This window comes from Melopsittacus undulatus, chromosome 10 (genome assembly GCF_012275295.1).
Source record: "Melopsittacus undulatus isolate bMelUnd1 chromosome 10, bMelUnd1.mat.Z, whole genome shotgun sequence".
In the NCBI taxonomy this organism is placed as follows: Eukaryota; Metazoa; Chordata; class Aves; order Psittaciformes; family Psittaculidae; genus Melopsittacus; species Melopsittacus undulatus.
The window spans coordinates 17,466,379-17,480,921 of record NC_047536.1 but is presented as its reverse complement, the minus strand read 5'-3'; the positions used below and the strand labels follow the sequence as shown (position 1 = coordinate 17,480,921).

Sequence of the window (14,543 nt, the reverse complement as noted above, 5' to 3'; positions counted from 1 at the left end):
GCAACATCCAACTGATATGGAAAAGGGGGTCTGGTGGGAAGGGAAGGCACTGGGTGCCCCTGCGGTTACTCCAGGGCAAACCCATCCCTCCAACCCCTATAACAAAACTCAGCCTCAGAGAGCAGGACAGTCGGACAGAAAGAGCCAGCTGTGTGAGGAAGGAAAGCCCCACCATGGACCCAACGGGTACCTCTTGGGCTCCGACATGGCTCTGAGGGGCTTGTGACCCTGTGGCAAGAGCTGTTCCTCACCTGTTTTCTCCCTTAAGAAGTAAAACCATCTCCATGTTTTCTGATAGGGAAAACCAAGCAGAATCAAGGCCCTGGTGAAGCTGTCACCCCTGGCTGTGCTGGCCACCACCGTGTACTCACAGTCATCACTTACAGGCTGGCTTTTTGTCCTCAAACCCAAGCACAGCCCCACAGAGGCTTCAGGAGGCTGCTTTGTCACCTCATCCAAGGCCAATTCTACCTTTTACTCTGCACTGTCCCATTTGCCTGCTGGAAACACGAGCAGGGAGAGGACTGGTCAGTCCTCACCCTTCTGGGACATGGACAAGCTGGAATGTGACGACAAGGAACAGAAAAGAGAGAAAAAAAGGCAGAAAAAGAAAGGGATTTAGGGTGAAATTGAGAGGAGGAGATAAAATAAGAGACTTTCAGGCCTTTTTCTGATTCCAGATTTGAACTTGGGAAGTGTTCCCAGCCTGGGATTGGCTCAGATCTGTGGGGTTTAACAGGAAAACCGTAAGAATCCCAGCAAAGCCTTTCTGACTTGAGGAGCTCGGTACGTTCGATGCACAGCCATTTCTTGCCCCATTGCTGCTGGTGGCATTAGCTGCTGGGCTGGGGACAGCATGAGTGCTCCATGGAGCCCCACTCACACACACACCAGCCCTTCCTCCCCACAGCATCCTGAGCACTGCTGTGCTCAAGGAGGGATCGGCATGTCCCCGAGCCCCTGCAGCACTGCTGTCATCTGTTTGCTCAAGGTGGACTTTGTGAGAGCTTCTTGTACCCATGTCGCAGCCCTCCGAGACACAGGCAGGCCGGGCTGCTGCTGGTCCCAACCTGCAATCAACCAGGAGCTACCTCCAGCGCTGGAGCTGTGGACTTGCGGCAGCCCTGCATCAATCCCGGGCATCTCATCCCACTGCAGGCCTGATTCTGGCTGAGTCTGGTTGAAAATATTGCATGGATGCCCCTATGGCACATCCACTCCCTGCAAGAAGTGGGAGGCAGGACAAGATCAGAGGAGATGGGAAAGAGGTAAGGGGCCTGGTTTGCAAGAAAGGAGCAAAGTCCCAGCAATGGGAAAACACCCCCAGAGCTGGCATCTGCCTCCAGAGACTGATCAAGGCCAGAGGTACCATGAGAGATGAGTTATTTACAGCATCCTTCCTGTGCTCCCAGTGTCCCCAGCCCCTTGCCCAGCCTTGTTCTAGCTAGTGACAAAGGTGACCATCATAGATATCCTACTCAGTGATCATCTCTGCTCAGACTGCAGCACAGATTGATTGATGTGCTCTATAACCCCATCTATCCTGGATTTTCCCCAAGGTGTCAGCATAGCCATGACTTTCTTTAGACAAGAGAGCCAAAGCCTTCCTCTTCCTGCCAGCAGAGATTCTGGTTCAGAAAATGGGGAAAAAAGTCAGAAAAGAAGAAAATTCCCCCCTGAGCAGATAGTGGAAGGCAGGTGGCTGCTGGGTCCCAACCCAGGGGTGGCTGTATTTTGGGGATGGGGATGCTGGGGTTATTCCTGCCACTGGCTGTATCCCACAGGCAGTGATGGGCAGCCAGGACCCCTTTCTCTTTTGCCAGCCCCTGGAGCTCAGGCCAAGGGCTCAGGCAGCTGCTGAGGACCAATAATTAAGGGGTGTGGGTGCAGCAGCCCACATCCTGCATCCCTCAGCAGGTGAAGGGTTCATTGGGGTGCAGCATCGCCAGGTACCTGCTCACAGCCCTGCCACCAGCTCCCCAGTGTGGGGCAAGCAGACAGGAGAGGACAACTGGGCCATAAAGATGCACCAACAATAACTTCCCTCTTTTCCTTTTCTTTGTCCTGTTTATTGCTGGTGGGGATTACGGCTGGTGAAGTTTATGCTGGGGAAGAGCCAGGTGAGGCTTCCCTCCATGGGCTCACCAAAGCTGCTAGAATGGGCCTGAAGGGTGATGCTGGTGACCCTTGTTGCCTCAGGATGACACCCACTGCAGGGTCCCATGTGTGAGAAGGTTAAGGGCTGCCACAACCTTTAGGGGACCCCAGCTGGGTGATAGGAGACAACAGTACCCTCCCCATCACCCCAGAGACCCCCATCACCAAACCCAGCCTGCGGAGCTCCTGCTACTGCTCTACCCCTGAGATTCCTGATGGAAGCCAGGAAGATGCAGCAGAGAGGGAGAGCAGTCAGGGCTCCCCAGGCACTCCCTGGGGCTCGGTGCTGCTATCCGTGATCGAGTGATGCCATCTCCTGGAAGCCGGAGGGCTGGGGAAGGGAGAGCGGGGAGGTCCCCGGGGCCAGGCTGCAGGCAGCTATCACAGATGGAGCAGGTTTGCAGGAGAAAGAGCCCCATCACCTCCTCCTCCCATGCAGGAGGCTCTCACCCTAGGAACCAACCCCTGCCTTGTTCCCCGGGCTGCTTTGAACCCCACCATGGGCTCAGCAGGACAGGGAGATGCCTGCAGAGGATCAAGTAGGTGCCTCCTTTCACTCCCTTTTCCTTCCAGAGCCTCCTGCCCCACCAGCTCCCTGTCAGTCCCATGGGTTCTTGGCCTCCCTGCTCCCCCCAGCCCCTGCTGCTCTCAAAAGTAAACCTGTGGCCTCTGACCAGCACATCCCAGAGCTGTGAGACCCCCATCCCCAGCCCAGCCTTTCCTTCTGCTGCAGGAGGAAAGGGAGAGCATCATTCCTGCCGTAAACCTTAGGAGCAGCATCCCAGAGAGCAATGGAAGGATGGGGCAAGCACAGCCACTCCGCTGAACACCTAAGAGCATCCCCTCCTCTCTGGCAACAGACATCAGTGCAACCCTCTTGCAGAGGACAACCCCCTGTCCCACCTCCATCAGCCCCACTGCAGACTCCCACATGCCCTTTGGCTTTTCCCAGGTGCCTGGACTGCATCTCCACTGGCACTTGTGTCCCCATGCTGAGGATGGCTCTACAGAGCTGGTCCCCAGGGATCTGGATCAGCTTTCCAGGTAAAATGCAAATGGCACAAACCCTGGGACTATCCTCAAGAGGATACAGGAGACAGGGACACATCTGGCATCTCCCATTGCTTTCCACCGTACGCAGGGCCCCTTCTCTCCCATGCTGGTGATGTGATTCCCCCTGCACCAGCACAGAGCTGGGTGCTCTCTGTGCAGCTGATGGGAGCTGAGGATGCCTCACCCTGCAGCCTGTGACAGGGACACAGAGTCCTGGGGGTGGCCGGGGCTTGGCAGGGAGCATCCTGACACTGCTTCGCTCCGCGTTTCAGGAGCTGCGCAAGCAGAGGGTTAACGACTCCCACATTAAGTGACTGCAGATGTGTGGGAAAGGCTGGGGCGACCGGACGGCATCGCTATTAGTATTCACCCAGGAGCCTGCCGCTGCCTCCCGGGGCTCCAGAGAGCACATTTAATACCAAGGCTCATGGTGGGGGTTAGGAAGAATGCGTGGGATGGGGGTGGAAAGGCCCCATGGTGGGGAAAGGCAGCAGAGTAACAACCTCTGCTGCTGATTAGAGCCTCCTCCAAGTGCCGGAACCCAGAAGGTGCAGGGAATGGGTCAGCATCTGTAGGGACACAGCACTGCACGGTGCATAGCTCAGTGCTACCTCCTGACAGTCACCCTGTAGTGTCCATGGCTGGTGTTCCTGGTACTGAAGGATGCTTCCCAGTGTGGGATGCTCCCCAGCACATTGTGCTTGGCCATACAGTCACTGTGGAAGGACCACAGCACTTTCTGCCTCCCCTTCCTCCCTTGGCACTGCTGTCCCCCACTGCCATCCTGGCGAAGCAGGACCATGCCCATGGTAGTGCTTCCTCCAGAGGCCAGAGCAGAGCTCTGCAAAGGGCTGGATGAAGCCTCCAAACAGCTCTCACCAGGTCTCAAGAGCTGGATCCAGCCAGGAGGAAGTGCTGGCAGCTGCCATGGTGTATGGCTTGCCCCGATGTGGTGCTGTGCACCACTGCTCCTTTCTTGTGGTCTGTGGCTCAACACCACATCAGAGCAAAGCTGAAATTCCTGGGCTGGCTTGGAGTTGATAGAAGTTTGGAGGAACTGAAGCTAGGGCAAATCTGGCCCTTGTTAAACCTGCAGAGAGGTGGCAAAGGACAACATCTGCTTCCTCTTCCCCATCTGTCTCTTCCCTCTTGGTACCTGGGATCTGTTGCTGACTCCAGCACAGCCATTCCCATCTTTGTGTGTGTCACCTGGTGTCTCTTCTCCATATCAGGCATGGGATATGAGCTTTTTCCCATGGTCCCAGTTCTACCTGGAGAGCTGCTTTGCTCCAGGTGATGCCAAAGCAGACCATACCCTGGAGAGTCCCTATCTCATTGCATGACCCCAAGCCTTGCTAGCACTTAACGATGCTTATTGAGGCTGGAAATCTGCATCCGGAGCCACTCTGAGCCCACACTGCAGCTGTCCCAGCCCCGGGGGAATCACGAAGTCCATGAACGGGGGGTGCAGGCACCAAAAATAGAGGTGAGCAATGAGGGGGGCTGAGGCAGACGTAGCTGCACTGCTCCCCTCCACCCACCCGCTCACACCACGACTCCCTCCGGCTTCGGCGCTTCCTCCGGGCTGGCCTTTCCCAGGAGCTGCTGTAACCCTGATGTGCTGTTCCTAAACAAAGCACGCGGCCCTGGATGCTCCCTGGGGATGCACAGCACGGGCCGCTGTGTGCTTGCCGGGATGCTGAGAGCTCTCCAGGGCTCTCCCAGCATCCCAAAACAATGAACCCTGCCCTTTGCTCCCTTACGCTGCAAGAGGGTTTTGCTTGTCTGAGTTGTCCCTGCTCTCAGCCCAAGAGTGGGCATTTGGGTCATCTGTTTGCAGAGGGGAGAGAGGGGAATTATGTCTGATCTCGGGATAAGGATGCTGTGCCCTCAAGGGTGGTCTGTGACAGCTTTTCCACCCCCTGCTCGTCCCAGGTAGCCCGTCCCTGGTGCGAGGGGTCCAGCAGGATTGCACCAGCGAGTTTCTCCCTCTCCCACTATGTTAAGAGCAGCGATGTTGTCCTTGGAGGGGGAATGCTGCCTGGAAATAGCTCGGCTGAGCTATTCCCAGCAGCCCCCCCCGCGCAGGGTCCTGTCAGACACGTCTTTATCCCTTGGGAAGAGTGTCAGGAAGAGCCATGTGCGCAGCACGTCCCCTCTCAGCCTGCCCCCCATATGAGCCGCTCTCACACTCGATAACTCTTTTGCATGACAGATTATCCTGGATCACTGGGGGTGCTGCCAGGGTCCCCTCACGCCTGTCACCACGTCTGGAGTCAGGGAATCAGCCAGCCTGGTGCAGAGGAGAAGGAGGATTCCATCCGATCATCACCCTTCATTCCACTGCACGGCCCGCTGCAAGAGCCATCCACCTCCCTTGGGCTGTCACTGCAATATCCTTCCTTTTCCAGCCTCTATCTCCTGCCCGGGCTTAACCAGACCAGCATCTCCTGTGCCCTGTGTGTGCTGGCACGGAGCCGGTGTGCGAGCCCTGTGCAAAGTGCTGCTAATTTCGTATGGATAACCGGGGGTGCCACAGCCCAACTCTCCTCACCCTCTGTGGCTACTCGGAATAAAGACCTTTCCCTGTTGTTTTCCATAGATGCAAAGAAAACACTGATTATGGGAGATAAGAGGCAATCTCTTGGGCTCATCCAGCCAGGGAATCATTAGCTGTGCCCATTGTGCAGGCGTTTGTAGTGAGGCAGGAGGGAATGAATCTGCCTTGCAAATAAGTCAGGAACGCAGATTTTGGTGGTTGTTATCTTTATGGGAAGGGCTTTTCAATTCTTGGAAAGGAAAAAAAAAATAAATGATAGAAAGGTATCTTTCCAGGGAGTCTCCTTTTACAGGATGCATCTTTGCAGTTTTTCTTGTTTGGATCCCACAAAAGCACATCCCCAAATGGAAATGGGGGTAAGAACTGATGGGTCATAAGATAGATTTGATCCAAAGAGCTTCTGCACCTTGTTACAGTGCTGAAATGGATAATAATAATAAAACAAATCCTCTTTTGGACAAATTATAAAGTTTTGCCAATTGAGAGATTCTCAGAAACTTTCTTTGAACTCATCAAGGTGTGGGGAGGAGCTAAATAGGTTCATGGGCTGGTTTCCACCTCCACAGCACAGGAGGGGTGCAGTACATCGGAGCTGATGGCACGGCAAGGTCTAAACTCCTGCCACCTCTCCCAGCTCCGTACCCTTTAGCAGCTCAACCAGCTCCATGTCCCCAGCCAAGCCCATCCTGTGCCGCAGCATCCCAGCCCCACAGAGCTTCTATCTCCCTTTCCATAAAGCAGGTCTGGGAGGGCGCTGGAGGCCGGCGGTCAGCAGGGCTGGAGGCGCAGCGCCGGCACCGGGAGGCGTCCGGGGGGAATATTCGGAGCCGGTTCAGTACAGGCCTTCTTTAATAAAAACATGAGTCAGCTGCTGGCGTGGGCAGCGGATTTTCTAAACATCCCCTCATATCCTGAGAGAGGGAAAAAAACGAGAAAGAAAAAGAAAACGGGAGGGGGGGAGGGGGGGGGGTGAGGGGAGGGGAAAAATGTAAAAGAAAAAGAAAACAGGGAAAAAGGCCAGAATTGAAAGCAGACACAGGGAGAGAGCAGCTCTTTCCCTCCGGTTTAAGGAGGACAGAGCCGGGCCAGGCTCCTTTTGTTTCCCGTTAGCCGAGCCCTGGCCGCTCCCCTCCTGCAGCCTGCAGCAAAACTCCCCTTTCCTTACAGCTTCTTTGGCTTCTCCTGCTCTTTAAAAGCCTTCCCCCCCCCCCCCCGGCACTGTCTGCCGGGCTTTAATCGCAAGTTTTGCTCCGCAAAGGGTCCCTGCAGAGGGTGGAGGGAGGAAGTCGGAGGTTCCCCGCTCCTCATTGGCGAGGCAACCTCCCCCCTTCTCCTCCTGCCCAGCTCTCTTTTATTTATACACGCAATCACACGCGTGCACATCCCTTGGCCGGGGGCTCTGCTCCACGCTGGAGTCCGGGCTGGCCGGACCCTATGTCCCAGACGGGCTGGGGGCTGCAGGGATGCTCTAGAGGAGCAGAGCGAGGGCTTGGCTGCAGCCCAGCCCTGGCACAGCCCAGCCTCTCCTTTTGATTTGATTTGGGCTCTTTCTCCCTCCCCTCCTCCCTTCCACTTCGTTTCTTCCCTTTCCTTCTCTTTCTCCTTTAAGTGGGAAAGCCTTGCCAGCTGGGGAAGGCTGCGAGGGCAGAGAGAGCCTCGGCACACAGCAGATAAAGAGTGCGGAGGAGGAAAGGAAGGAATCTCGGGGCAGCCAGCACCCGTAGGACGCGCGGCACAGGCGCTCGCCCGGTGGGACCCTGACCAAGGTAAGCCCTCGCGTCGCCCACCCGGGTGCCGGCTCCCTCTCCTGCTCTGCTCTGGCTTTCCAACCAGGAAGACTTGTGCTGGAGGTGGTATGGACCCCAAGGATCCTCTCACTGAGCTAGCCTGGGTGCTCTGGAAGGGGCTTTGCTCCCCTGCAAGTGGCTGCCCCCCCAGAATGCCCCACCAAGCCCTGGGGAGGTGGTGTTTGGTGGAGAGTGGATGAGCTTTGTGGTATCCCATGGGAAAAGCTATCCCATCAGCTCTCCTCAGGTCCTGGGCTAGGACAGCTGCAGGGAGCCAAGGAGAAGCTATGGCTGTAGGGCAGGAGGGGGTTCTGCTGCAACAGGAGTGGGGTCCAAGGGATCTCTGCTTCTCTGTGGCGAGCTCTAGGTCTTTTCCTGGATCAGGAAGTTATTCTGGCTTTCCTGACCTGGCAGCTTAGGGAGGACTAGGTTGGGCATTGGGTTGCCATTCCCAGTAAGGTATGTTCAAAGGCATGAGTGTGCCCCATTGTAGAGCAGTGTTAGACCCTCCAAACACATCCACGATCATCCCTAAATACAGGGTGCTCCTAAGACCACTCCACTTCTGTCCGTGCCCTTGGTGGGACTCCTGTCCCCATGGGCAAGACCAAGGTGTAGGGGAGTGTGCACAAGCCCTGCTCAGGGCCTTGCCTTGGTGTGCTGGGTACTGGAGGGGGAAAGCCTGGTAAAGCCCTTCTAGGCATGGATATGGACAACCATCCCAGGAGCCCTGGAGCTAAGGGACTCCAACAGGCTGGATCTAGTCTGGGATGAAGCTGTGCTGACTCAGGCAGCCCCAGCAACTCACTGACAGGGGGCTGCATGACTTGCAGGGCTTTGATGCTCAGACTGGGACCCCTATGGGCTCAGAGCATCCAACTCCTGCACTCACTCGCCAAGGGAGGCTTTCAGGCAGGTGGAAAGGGATGTTGTCCTCCTCTATCTTTGCCCCAGAGTACTTGGGGCTTCTGCTAAAGCAGTGGGCAAATAGCTAAATGTAGTCACTGTGGCATGAAAACCCTGTTAGAAGGGGCTTGGCATTCCCAAATCTGTTCAGAGGATGTTCCACTGATGATAAGAGCTAGTGATGTTAAGCCCCAGTGCTCCACAGGGATCAGTGAGGGGTTGGTTGAAGGTTCCTTTGCCCCTCAGCACCCTTCAGGACAAGAAGCCTGTGCATCCCACGATGCTGGGAAAGTGGCACGTTCCATCGGCAGCGGCAAAGATGTGGCTCTGGCTGGCAGAGGGCATGTGCTGGGCTGGCTCAAAGCGGGAGATGCCAGATAACCACCCTGGCTGGCAGCTAGCCCTGGGCATAGTCTGACATGAGGCTTGAAGTCACTCCTTGACATTGATGTCACCCAGGCTAGGGTGTGCTTGTGGCCCCAGTGGCAGTCACCAGCCCTGTGTGTGTCCCTGGGTGTAGGAAGCACCCCTGAGTCAGTTGGTACCTCAAGAGGGGTCAGTGCTTTGGAGAAGCATCAAGTCACAGTGACCCACTTGCAGAGTGCAAAGGGCTTTTCTCTCTTCCTAAACCCAGCTGTCCCTTCCTCCAGCTCAACGGCATGGAGGGTCCTCACTGAAGGAACAGCAAAAGGGTTTGCAACCACCCAATTACGTGCCCTTGGCTCATCTCCTGTGTCCCTCTACAGGGTTCAGGTCTGAACACGGAGCATGGTCTGAACCCAAGCACACTCAGCTGTAATGCTGCAGCCGTGCCTTGCTGTCCAGAGCCCTGGGCATTGGTCCTCTGCAATCTCCACATTAACCACCTGGGTGATGGACAAGCACATGCACTAAGCTCTGGGCTGGCACCAAGCTGGGTGGGCAGCCAGTGTATGGGCAGATCAGAGCTCAGGGGGATCCCAAGGGCTCCAGAAGTCTGGTGTCAACCAGGCAACAGGGAGCTGTGCCAGCATGCTGCCATTAGGAAGGAAATAGTAATGGTTGTGTGTGAGTTGGGGAGCTAAGAGCTGGTATGGTGGGAGAGGATCTGGGGGCTACAGTGGACACAAACCAGATTGCAGTGTGGTGGGGTGAAACCCACAGCTCTTCCCATGGGATGTGCTGAAAGGCGCAGGGCTGGAGGCAGTGTGGACAGGCAGACTGGGGGGAGCGGATTCCTCCAAGCAAGTGATGCTGAGAGCTTCAGCAGGGATGTTCATGGAGTGGAAAGGCTTGGGAAGAGCAGGAAGGGTGATCAGAAGCCCAGAAGGGGCCACAGAGGTTATGGAGAGGGGTTGATGAGGATCTTTAGTCACTAGGTGTTATAAGGAGGTAGCACACTGTATTCATGCACAGGGAAGGTCACTGCAAAGAGAAAAGTTAGCTTTTAGGGGAAATGTCTGTGGGTTTAGATATTTTAGAGACTGGGTGCCTTTGGCAACACAGGTTTCAAAGGACGTGATGGGCAAACCTCTGTCTGGGGAGATGTGAGCACTGCAGCAGGACAATGACCCCAGGATCTCCTTCAGCTTCACTTTTGATGGGTCTGTGATGGGATTTCCAGAACAACACTGTTAAGTAGAGCACTGAGCCCTTCTCTAGGATGAGGGCAATATGACATTGTCTTAGTGAGCACCAGAGGAAAGCTGAGGTTAAGAAATGATTTCTAGTGATGTTATGCAAGAAGACACTTTGTTGGCTGGCTGTAGCATCACCTGAACGATGGGGAGGTGAGACCAGAAGGCAGGGACTTCTGTGCCTTGCTGCACCCTGGGGCCAGACAGACCCTGAGGTCCCTCTGGCCCCAGTGTGTGATGTGATGCTGAGGTGGGATGGGATTGCAGTGGTGTCCATAGGGTCAGGCTCCAGGAAGCATCTTCCCAGGATGCAGCAGCAAAGGGCAAGAGTGGAGGATCTGCGCAGCAGCTGAATCTCATGGGATTCCTTTGACTGCCTTTGGCCCAGAGCTGGAGGAAGCTGGGGACCCTGCAGGCTCAGGGCTGGCTGGATGTGCCCTGTCCCTGTGAGGGAGGATCCAGGCTGAACACGTCGTGGAGTTTGTTTGTTTGTACTTTAACCGAGGGAAAGAAATCCCCTGGAGAGGAGCTGCAAGGGGAGGGTATAGACCGGGTATTGTTTCCTGAGAGGCTGGAGCAGCTCCAGGAGGCTCCTTCCGCTCCACCAGGCAAATTGGACATAACGAGGCTTGTTTTAGGGGTTGCTGTTTCCCTCCTCCTTCTCTCCCCAGTTGCCTAATTAGGGTCCTTAAGCCAAGCGCATCCCTGCCCTGCTCTGGGATCCCTCCCCTGCCAGGACACCTCCTCCTGGAAGTGCAGCAATTTCCTGGTACTACAGGGGACATGGAGCAGGCCCAGCTGGGACAGGGACACGTGCCAGGGGTGCACAGAGGGGTGCTGAGGGGTCATGCACTGAGCAAGGTGATCCCACAGGTCCATTGCCCCCCCAGCCTGGTAACAGGGGGCTCACAGTGAGGGGCTGACCTTCACATCCTGCTTTTTCATCCTCTCTGGGCACACACGTGGGACACAGGCTGTGGCATGCCCTAGGTTGGCTCTTCTGCAACCACCAACCTGCAGAGCTGGAGCACTGTGGTGTGGAAAGCCTGTGCAGAAAGCAGAAAGGCTGCTGCCAGGAAAGCCAGGATAGTGCAGTGAAAGTGGTGCATGTTCTGCACCCTGGGTGGGCTCATCCCCTCTGCTCATCCATCCATCCTGGTCTCTGCTAACACCCATCCTATGCTCTCCCCCGGGCTCAATGGGAGCCAGTGTGTGATGGAGGATGTGAGGTGTGGGAGCAGGAAAGGGCTGGAGAGTGCAGGGATGTAACCAGGGCACTGTGCTGGCTGTCAGACCCTCGGCTGCAAACAAGGAGACAGATGCAATAGGAGGTACCTTCTCCCTGCCACGGAGAGGTGCTTCTCAGCATATCCCATGGGCAGCACCAGGGCTGTTCGGGAGCCGGGGCTCGCAAAGCAGGCAGAGGACAGGGAAATGTGCCCCTTGGTGTGAGGCCCCATCCCGCTGGTCGCTCTGCCTTCCCTCCTGGCCTGTCTACCATGCAGAAGAGTCTGTGACTGAAATCTTAATGCTACTGAGACACAGTAATTGGCACCAATTAAATTGCTACATTCATGTTTGAATTGCTTTAACTGGCGAGACACACTGTCTTATTTATACAAAAAATATGTTTGCTTGTGGGTTTGTTTGAACTGGGGCCAGCAGAAAATGCACCATTTCCAGCTCCGTGCTCTCCAAGTGCATTCTCCACTCACAAACTGAAGTCACCTCGGTTTCAGCCTTTGCAGAGCAAATGGTTGCAGAACAGAAACCTGCTTTCCTTGGGGCTGAGCGCTGCCAGCATCGTGAAGGGGTCCCCTCCTCTCTGCCCACAGGCAGCTGCCAAGTTTCCCTCTCCAGCCTGGGAGCTGTTTGGGAGAATATGATCCGGTTCAAGGATTCCTTGTGTGGGAAACGGGACTTGTCCATTGTAAAGCAGTGCTCAGGAGAGAGCAGGGTGCTGCCCTCAGTGCTCAGGAGAGAGCAGCCCCAGTGCTGAATCCTGCCTAAGTTTCTCCTATGGAGGATCCATGAGGTTTTGGGGGCAGAGGTTGTTTGCAGTGTGTGGATGAAGATAGGAGCTGGTTTTTGCTCTGTGACTGCAGGGAGAGGAACTGCTGGACGTTATAAAGGGTTCTTCATGCAGGGTGGTTTGATGATCTTAAAGGTGTTTTCCAACCTAGTTGATTATATGATTCTACAGCAAGCACGGCTCGTGCTGCCTGGCCACAGCACATAGGATGAGGTTATCAAGAGGGAAGCATCCCTTCTGTAGCCTGTAGGTGCACAGAGAATGTGTTGGCTTTCTGCATCCCCTGCTCCAGGAAACTCCACTGCTGCCTTCAAATCCTGCTGTGGGGATCCTCTCCCACCCCAACCACAGCAACAGGCTCCTCTCTGGGTCCTGCACATGGGCAAAGTGTGCCCTGACCACAGAGCTGGTGAGCACCTAATCCCGGCCTCAAGAGCCTAAAGCCCCAGAACAAAGTGATTTAGCTCTGGTCTTTCTCAGGCAGCCGAAAGAGAAGACCTGATGCATCCACACAGATTGTTCCCTCCTCCCTGACAGCTCCATGTCTCAGGGCAGTTTTCAGAGCAGGATCAGGTTGCTTGTCCTTTGCTCGGATGGGAAGACCATAGCAGTGACAGCTCCTGGGGCTCTGCAAAGCCCCTACATCCTACTAGGGCTCAGGATGGCTCTTTTTCTTGTCCTGCCCCCATCACCCCCCCCTTGCAGCTGATGATCAGTGTTAATTAGAGCCAGCTGGGACCTCTGGCTCCAGCCCTGGCCCTACCATAGCAGCCACCCTCAGTGACCATGAGCAGGTGATGGAGATGCTGATGTGTTGGGGACCGTTTCCTCCTCGTGTTTACCTTAGCAGAGTGCTTCCCTTGAATTCCCCTGAGGGCAGACACAGCTTCCTGGCAGCCATGGCACAGGAGCAGGGAAAGTCCTGGGGGTACCAGGACATTGGCTGTGCAACCAGGACGGTGCACAGTCTGTGGTCCCACATCCCCTGCTTCCCCTCTCCACTCCACTGGTGGCAGGGGAAAAGCATTGCGTGAGCAGATGGGCTCTGCTCAGAGAAGCAAGCCCCATCCAGCCCCACATGCACAGAAGCTGGGGTCCCACATGTGCAGTTTAGGGGTAGAGAAGCCAGAGAGCTCTTTGCATCACTACTGCCCTGAGGATTCACTGCCCAGCTGGAGGAGCCAGCAGTGGAGCGATGCAGGGAGCTGCGTGTGTCCTGGCTCATAGTTTGGGTGCCCAGGAGCCACGTTCATCACTCGCATTGCTCACATGCTTGTGAAGCAGCGTGGACATCCCTGGCTGGGCTGTGTTGCGTTCTTCAGGGCATCCTGCTGGAAGAGGGCACTGGGAAAGTGGAACACTGAAACACTCCCATTTGTGCCTTCAGGGAGTCATCACACTGCAAAGGGTGAATGCAGCCCTGCTCCACTCACCCCCATGAGCATCCCTGGTCGTGCACATCCATCAGGGCAGTGCTCCGACCAGCCCCCAGCACCACCATGGCCCGGGCACCCTCCCGCTGCCCTGGGGACACCAAGGAGGGCAGGGTTTGGCCGGGGTACACAACAAGGGAAAGGCAGGCACTTTATCGGCCCTGCTCGGCGCGTGGCAGCCGTTCATCCCAACACCCCCATCCCTCCTTCCCTGGCCCCTGCTCCTCTCCCAGGGTTTTCCCACAGCCCGGGCCAAGCTCTTAGGCTCCGGGGAGCAGCCCCGGGGTCTGGCCTTTCCTCGGAGAGCGGAAGCGGGGGAGCATGCGCAGCCCAACGGGGCTTGGATACCAACACTTGGGGCTGGGGGATTATTTATAACTCTGGCACCTCTCCAAACAGATGTTTCGGTTTAGTTTGAACTCGCACTAAATGGGTCACTCGCTTCCTCCGTCTCCCATGGGCTTAAACCAGAGGAGGAAAGCGGGGGGAATGAGGGTGAGAGTGCGGGGCTCGTTGTGGTCCCACGTCCCCCTGTGCCAGCTCCTCACTGTGAGCCCATGGCTGGGTGGTGTATGCATGGATTTTGCAGCGCTCGGAGAGGGAGGATGGATGCAGCCACAAAGGGGCTGCGTGGGGCTCACCACCCCACCCTATTCCTCACATGGCTGACCTCAGGGCTGCTGAATCACGCTGCTGGGGTCCAAGACGGACTCTCATCCTCCCCAGCAGCCTCCCTCTGCTTTGGAGGCACTGTCCTCATGCTCAGCTTTCTGACAGATGCTGTCAAAGGGAGGAGGCTGGCTCTGCAAGCTCATGTCCTGATGTTTGCTGCAGAACCGGTGCTCTCATCTACACAAACGCCTCCTTCAGGTACCACCAAAGCTGGGGGCAGGATATAGGGTACTGGGCAGGGTCTCCAGTCACATGAGCCCCACTCTCTGCAGCAGGAGAGCTGTCCCCATCAGTGGGCACGATAACCCTGAGCTTACTGCCCCATGC

At 56.1% G+C, this 14,543-nt stretch overlaps 1 protein-coding gene across 1 annotated transcript in view; it reads left to right on the top strand.

The window, feature by feature from the left end:
- The first annotated feature begins 6,981 nt into the window (after positions 1–6,981).
- PDGFRB (platelet derived growth factor receptor beta) overlaps positions 6,982–14,543 on the top strand; it is a 30,909-nt gene continuing 23,347 nt past the window's right edge. The window contains exon 1 of the mRNA XM_005147205.3: positions 6,982–7,536. The gene's annotated coding sequence lies outside the window, so the exon portion shown is untranslated. The remainder of the gene's footprint in view (positions 7,537–14,543) is intronic.